Here is an 8,046-nt window from a genome sequence, read left to right on the forward strand (position 1 = left end):
CTGGTCCTGGTCCTGGTTCTGGTTCTGGTTCTGGTCCTGTTCCTGTTCCTGGTTCTGGTTCTGGTCCTGGTCCTGGTTCTGGTCCTGGTCCTGGTTCTGGTTCTGGTTCTGGTCCTGTTCCTGTTCCTGGTTCTGGTTCTGGTCCTGGTCCTGGTTCTGGTTCTGGTCCTGGTTCTGGTCCTGTTCCTGGTTCTGGTTCTGGTCCTGGTTCTGGTCCTGGTCCTGGTTCTGGTCCTGGTCCTGGTTCTGGTTCTGGTTCTGGTTCTGGTCCTGTTCCTGTTCCTGTTCCTGGTTCTGGTTCTGGTCCTGGTCCTGGTTCTGGTTCTGGTCCTGGTTCTGGTCCTGGTCCTGGATCTGGTTCTGGATCTGCTTCTGGTCCTGGATCTGGTTCTGGTCCTGGTCCTGGTCCTGGTCCTGGATCTGGTTCTGGTCCTGGTCCTGGTCCTGGTCCTGGTCCTGGTTCTGGTCCTGGTCCTGGTCCTGGATCTGGTTCTGGATCTGCTTCTGGTCCTGGATCTGGTTCTGGTCCTGGTCCTGGTCCTGGTCCTGGTCCTGGTCCTGGATCTGGTTCTGGTCCTGGTCCTGGTCCTGGTCCTGGTCCTGGATCTGGATCTGGTCCTGGTTCTGGTTCTGGTTCTGGTCCTGGTTCTGGTTCTGGTTCTGGTCCTGGTTCTGGTTCTGGACCTGGTTCTGGTCCAGGTCTAGGTCCTGGTCCTGGATCTGGTCCTGGTTATGGTTCTGGTTCTTGTTCTGGTTCTGGTTCTGGTTCTGGTTCTGGTTCTGGTTCTGGTTCTGGTCCTGGTCCTGGTTCTGGTTCTGGTCCTGGTCCTGGTTCTGGTTCTGGTTCTGGTTCTGGTTCTGGTTCTGGTTCTGGTTCTGGTTCTGGTTCTGGTTCTGGTTCTGGTCCTGTTCCTGTTCCTGGTTCTGGTTCTGGTCCTGGTCCTGGTTCTGGTTCTGGTTCTGGTTCTGGTCCTGGTTCTGGTCCTGGTCCTGGTTCTGGTTCTGGTTCTGGTCCTGGTCCTGGTCCTGGTTCTGGTTCTGGTCCTGGTCCTGGTTCTGGTTCTGGTTCTGGTCCTGTTCCTGTTCCTGGTTCTGGTTCTGGTTCTGGTCCTGGTCCTGGTTCTGGTTCTGGTCCTGGTTCTGGTCCTGGTCCTGGTTCTGGTTCTGGTCCTGGTCCTGGTTCTGGTTCTGGTTCTGGTTCTGGTTCTGGTTCTGGTCCTGGTTCTGGTTCTGGTCCTGGTTCTGGTTCTGGTTCTGGTTCTGGTCCTGGTCCTGGTCCTGGTCCTGGATCTGGTTCTGGTCCTGGTCCTGGTCCTGGTCCTGGATCTGGATCTGGTCCTGGTTCTGGTTCTGGTCCTGGTTCTGGTCCTGGATCTGGTTCTGGTCCTGGTTCTGGTTCTGGACCTGGTTCTGGTCCAGGTCTAGGTCCTGGTCCTGGATCTGGATCTGGTCCTGGTTATGGTTCTGGTTCTTGTTCTGGTTCTGGTTCTGGTTCTGGTTCTGGTTCTGGTCCTGTTCCTGTTCCTGGTTCTGGTTCTGGTCCTGGTCCTGGTTCTGGTTCTGGTTCTGGTTCTGGTCCTGGTTATGGTTCTGGTTCTTGTTCTGGTTCTGGTTCTGGTTCTGGTTCTGGTTCTGGTCCTGGTCCTGGTTCTGGTTCTGGTCCTGTTCCTGGTTCTGGTTCTGGTCCTGGTCCTGGTTCTGGTCCTGGTCCTGGTTCTGGTTCTGGTTCTGGTTCTGGTCCTGTTCCTGTTCCTGGTTCTGGTTCTGGTCCTGGTCCTGGTTCTGGTTCTGGTTCTGGTCCTGTTCCTGTTCCTGGTTCTGGTTCTGGTCCTGGTCCTGGTTCTGGTTCTGGTCCTGGTTCTGGTCCTGTTCCTGGTCCTGGTCCTGGTCCTGGTCCTGGTCCTGGATCTGGATCTGGTCCTGGTCCTGGTTCTGGTTCTGGTTCTGGTCCTGGTTCTGGTTCTGGTTCTGGTCCTGGTTCTGGTTCTGGACCTGGTTCTGGTCCAGGTCTAGGTCCTGGTCCTGGATCTGGTCCTGGTTATGGTTCTGGTTCTTGTTCTGGTTCTGGTTCTGGTTCTGGTTCTGGTTCTGGTTCTGGTCCTGTTCCTGTTCCTGGTTCTGGTCCTGGTCCTGGTTCTGGTTCTGGTTCTGGTTCTGGTTCTGGTTCTGGTCCTGTTCCTGTTCCTGGTTCTGGTTCTGGTCCTGGTCCTGGTTCTGGTTCTGGTTCTGGTTCTGGTTCTGGTTCTGGTTCTGGTTCTGGTTCTGGTTCTGGTTCTGGTTCTGGTTCTGGTTCTGGTTCTGGTCCTGGTTCTGGTCCTGGTCCTGGTTCTGGTTCTGGTTCTGGTCCTGTTCCTGTTCCTGGTTCTGGTTCTGGTCCTGGTCCTGGTTCTGGTTCTGGTTCTGGTCCTGTTCCTGTTCCTGGTTCTGGTTCTGGTCCTGGTCCTGGTTCTGGTTCTGGTCCTGGTTCTGGTCCTGGTCCTGGTTCTGGTTCTGGTCCTGGTCCTGGTTCTGGTTCTGGTTCTGGTTCTGGTTCTGGTTCTGGTCCTGGTTCTGGTTCTAGTCCTGGATCTGGTTCTGGTCCTGGTTATGGTTCTGGTTCTTGTTCTGGTTCTGGTTCTAGTCCTGGATCTGGTTCTGGTCCTGGTTCTGGTTCTGGTTCTGGTCCTGGTCCTGGTCCTGGTCCTGGTTCTGGTTCTGGTCCTGGTCCTGGTCCTGGTCCTGGATCTGGTTCTGGTCCTGGTTCTGGTTCTGGTCCTGGTTCTGGTCCTGGATCTGGTTCTGGTCCTGGTTCTGGTTCTGGACCTTGTTCTGGTCCAGGTCTATGTCCTGGTCCTGGATCTGGATCTGGTCCTGGTTATGGTTCTGGTTCTTGTTCTGGTTCTGGTTCTGGTTCTGGTTCTGGTCCTGTTCCTGTTCCTGGTTCTGGTTCTGGTCCTGGTCCTGGTTCTGGTTCTGGTTCTGGTTCTGGTTCTGGTCCTGGTTATGGTTCTGGTTCTTGTTCTGGTTCTGGTTCTGGTTCTGGTTCTGGTTCTGGTCCTGTTCCTGTTCCTGGTTCTGGTTCTGGTCCTGGTCCTGGTTCTGGTCCTGGTCCTGGTTCTGGTTCTGGTCCTGGTTCTGGTCCTGTTCCTGGTTCTGGTTCTGGTCCTGGTCCTGGTTCTGGTTCTGGTTCTGGTTCTGGTTCTGGTTCTGGTCCTGGTTCTGGTTCTAGTCCTGGATCTGGTTCTGGTCCTGGTTATGGTTCTGGTTCTTGTTCTGGTTCTGGTTCTAGTCCTGGATCTGGTTCTGGTCCTGGTTCTGGTTCTGGTTCTGGTCCTGGTCCTGGTCCTGGTCCTGGATCTGGTTCTGGTCCTGGTCCTGGTCCTGGTCCTGGATCTGGATCTGGTCCTGGTTCTGGTTCTGGTCCTGGTTCTGGTCCTGGTTCTGGTTCTGGTCCTGGTTCTGGTTCTGGACCTTGTTCTGGTCCAGGTCTATGTCCTGGTCCTGGATCTGGATCTGGTCCTGGTCCTGGTTCTGGTTCGTGCCCTGGTTCTGGTTCTGGTTCTGGTTCTGGTCCTGTGCTGTTCCTGGTTCTGGTTCTGGTCCTGGTCCTGGTTCTGGTTCTGGTTCTGGTTCTGGTTCTGGTCCTGGTTATGGTTCTGGTTCTTGTTCTGGTTCTGGTTCTGGTTCTGGTTCTGGTTCTGGTTCTGGTCCTGTTCCTGTTCCTGGTTCTGGTTCTGGTCCTGGTCCTGGTTCTGGTCCTGGTCCTGGTTCTGGTTCTGGTTCTGGTTCTGGTCCTGTTCCTGTTCCTGGTTCTGGTTCTGGTCCTGGTCCTGGTTCTGGTTCTGGTCCTGGTTCTGGTCCTGTTCCTGGTTCTGGTTCTGGTTCTGGTTCTGGTTCTGGTGCAGGAGTACGTGCCTTGGGCCACACTGAGGAGTGTTTTCATCAGCAGCAGGACCTGAAGCGGATCCGGGTCAGAGGTCGTCGACCTGCTCTCTCCTCTCCTGAACCCGTCAAGTGGACTTACACCTGAGCAAATATTGACGGGAAACGGGCCGGAACCAGCGGGTCGGTCCAAATGTTCTGTTCCACAGTCCTTACATAACAACAGTGAGAAACAGAACATCCTGCTGAGGCAACGCTGAGCAGGCAGAGAGGAGCAGGAAGTACCAAGCTAAGCTAAGCTAAGCTAAACTAAGCTAAGCTAAACTAAGCTAAGCTAAGCTAAACTAAACTAAGATAAGCTAAACTAAGCTAAACTAAGATAAGATAAGCTAAACTAAACTAGGCTAAACTAAGCTAAACTAAGCTAAGCTAAACTAAGCTAATCTAAGATAAACTTAACTAAGCTAAGATAAGCTAAGCTAAACTAAGATAAGATAAACTAAGCTAAGCTAAGCTAAACTAAGATAATCTAAGATAAACTAAGCTAAGCTAAACTAAGCTAAACTAAGCTAATCTAAGCTAAACTAAGATAATCTAAGATAAACTAAGCTAAACTAAGCTAAACTAAGCTAAACTAAGATAAACTAAGCTAATCTAAACTAAGTTAAACTAAGCTAAACTAAGCTAAACTAAACTAAGATAAACTAAGCTAATCTAAACTAAGCTAAACTAAGCTAAACTAAGCTAAACTAAGATAAACTAATCTAAGCTAAACTAATCTAAACTAAGCTAAACTAAGATAAACTAAGCTAATCTAAACTAAGATAAACTAATCTAAACTAAGCTAAACTAATCTAAACTAAGCTAAACTAAGCTAAACTAATCTAAACTAAGCTAAACTAAACTAAGCTAAGCTAAACTAAGCTAAACTAAGCTAAACTAATCTAAACTAAGATAAACTAAGCTAATCTAAACTAAGATAAACTAAGTTAAACTAAGCTAAACTAAACTAAGATAAACTAAGCTAATCTAAACTAAGCTAAACTAAGTTAAACTAAGCTAAACTAAGCTAAACTAAACTAAGATAAACTAAGCTAATCTAAACTAAGCTAAACTAAGATAAACTAATCTAAGCTAAACTAATCTAAACTAAGCTAAACTAAGATAAACTAAGCTAATCTAAACTAAGCTAAACTAAGCTAAACTAAACTAAGATAAACTAAGCTAAACTAAGCTAAACTAATCTAAACTAAGCTAAACTAAGCTAAACTAAGCTAAACTAATCTAAACTAAGCTAAACTAAGCTAAACTAATCTAAACTAATCTAAACTAAGATAAACTAAGCTAAGCTAAACTAAGATAAGCTAATCTAAACTAAGCTAAACTAATCTAAACTAAGCTAAACTAAACTAATCTAAACTAAGCTAAACTAATCTAATCTAAGATAAGCTAAACTAATCTAATATAAGATAAACTATGCTAAGCTAAACTAAGCTAAACTAATCTAAGCTAAACTAATCTAAACTAAGCTAAACTAAGATAAACTAAACTAAGATAAACTAATCTATACTAAGCTAAACTAAGATAAACTAAGCTAATCTAAACTAAGCTAAACTAAACTAAGCTAAACTAAGATAAACTAAGCTAATCTAAACTAAGATAAACTAAGATAAACTAAGATAAAATAAACTAATCTAAACTAAGCTAAACTAATCTAAACTAAACTAATCTAAGCTAAGCTAAACTAATCTAAGATAAGATAAACTATGCTAAGCTAAACTAAGCTAAACTAATCTAAGCTAAACTAAGCTAAACTAAGATAAACTAAGATAAACAAAGCAAATCTAAACTAAGCTAAACTAAGCTAAACTAAGTTAAACTAAGCTAAACTAAGCTAAACTAAACTAAGATAAACTAAGCTAAACTAAGCTAAACTAAACTAAGATAAAATAAGCTAATCTAAACTAAGCTAAACTAATCTAAACTAAGCTAAACTAAGATAAACTAAGCTAATCTAAACTAAGCTAAACTAAGTTAAACTAAGCTAAACTAAGCTAAACTAAACTAAGATAAATTAAGCTAAACTAAACTAAGATAAACTAATCTAAACTAAGCTAAACTAAGATAAACTAAGCTAAGCTAAACTAAACTAAGATAAAATAAGCTAATCTAAACTAAGCTAAACGAATCTAAACTAAGCTAAACTAATCTAAACTAAGCTAAACTAAGCTAAACTAAGCTAAACTAAGCTAAGCTAATCTAAACTAAGCTAAACTAATCTAAACTAAGCTAAACTAAACTAATCTAAACTAAGCTAAACTAATCTAATCTAAGATAAGCTAAACTAATCTAAGATAAGATAAACTATGCTAAGCTAAACTAAGCTAAACTAATCTAAGCTAAACTAAACTAAGCTAAACTAAGATAAACTAAGCTAATCTAAACTAAGCTAAACTAAGATAAACTAAGCTAATCTAAACTAAGCTAAACTAAGCTAAACTAAGATAAACTAAGCTAATCTAAACTAAGCTAAACTAAGTTAAACTAAGCTAAACTAAGCTAAACTAAACTAAGATAAACTAAGCTAAACTAAACTAAGATAAACTAAACTAAGATAAAATAAGCTAATCTAAACTAAGCTAAACTAAACTAAGATAAAATAAGCTAATCTAAACTAAGCTAAACTAATCTAAACTAAGCTAAACTAATCTAAACTAAGCTAAACTAAGCTAAACTAAGCTAAGCTAAACTAAGCTAAGCTAATCTAAACTAAGCTAAACTAATCTAAACTAAGCTAAACTAAACTAATCTAAACTAAGCTAAACTAATCTAATCTAAGATAAGCTAAACTAATCTAATATAAGATAAACTATGCTAAGCTAAACTAAGCTAAACTAATCTAAGCTAAACTAATCTAATCCTGGATCTGGTTCTGGTCCTGGTCCTGGTCCTGGTCCTGGATCTGGTTCTGGTCCTGGTCCTGGTCCTGGTCCTGGTCCTGGTCCTGGATCTGGATCTGGTCCTGGTTCTGGTTCTGGTCCTGGTTCTGGTCCTGGATCTGGTTCTGGTCCTGGTTCTGGTTCTGGACCTGGTTCTGGTCCAGGTCTAGGTCCTGGTCCTGGATCTGGATCTGGTCCTGGTTATGGTTCTGGTTCTTGTTCTGGTTCTGGTTCTGGTTCTGGTTCTGGTTCTGGTTCTGGTCCTGTTCCTGTTCCTGGTTCTGGTTCTGGTCCTGGTCCTGGTTCTGGTTCTGGTTCTGGTTCTGGTTCTGGTCCTGGTTATGGTTCTGGTTCTTGTTCTGGTTCTGGTTCTGGTTCTGGTTCTGGTTCTGGTCCTGTTCCTGTTCCTGGTTCTGGTTCTGGTCCTGGTCCTGGTTCTGGTCCTGGTCCTGGTTCTGGTTCTGGTTCTGGTTCTGGTCCTGTTCCTGTTCCTGGTTCTGGTTCTGGTCCTGGTCCTGGTTCTGGTTCTGGTTCTGGTTCTGGTCCTGTTCCTGTTCCTGGTTCTGGTTCTGGTCCTGGTCCTGGTTCTGGTTCTGGTCCTGGTTCTGGTCCTGTTCCTGGTTCTGGTTCTGGTTCTGGTTCTGGTTCTGGTGCAGGAGTACGTGCCTTGGGCCACACTGAGGAGTGTTTTCATCAGCAGCAGGACCTGAAGCGGATCCGGGTCAGAGGTCGTCGACCTGCTCTCTCCTCTCCTGAACCCGTCAAGTGGACTTACACCTGAGCAAATATTGACGGGAAACGGGCCGGAACCAGCGGGTCGGTCCAAATGTTCTGTTCCACAGTCCTTACATAACAACAGTGAGAAACAGAACATCCTGCTGAGGCAACGCTGAGCAGGCAGAGAGGAGCAGGAAGTACCAAGCTAAGCTAAGCTAAGCTAAACTAAGCTAAGCTAAACTAAGCTAAGCTAAGCTAAACTAAACTAAGATAAGCTAAACTAAGCTAAACTAAGATAAGATAAGCTAAACTAAACTAGGCTAAACTAAGCTAAACTAAGCTAAGCTAAACTAAGCTAATCTAAGATAAACTTAACTAAGCTAAGATAAGCTAAGCTAAACTAAGATAAGATAAACTAAGCTAAGCTAAGCTAAACTAAGATAATCTAAGATAAACTAAGCTAAGCTAAACTAAGCTAAACTAAGCTAATCTAAGCTAAACTAAGATAATCTAAGATAAACTAAGCTAA

The sequence above is a fragment of the Poecilia reticulata genome, chromosome 12, assembly GCF_904066995.2.
Source record: "Poecilia reticulata chromosome 12, P_reticulata-male-v2, whole genome shotgun sequence".
Taxonomy (NCBI): domain Eukaryota; kingdom Metazoa; phylum Chordata; class Actinopteri; order Cyprinodontiformes; family Poeciliidae; genus Poecilia; species Poecilia reticulata.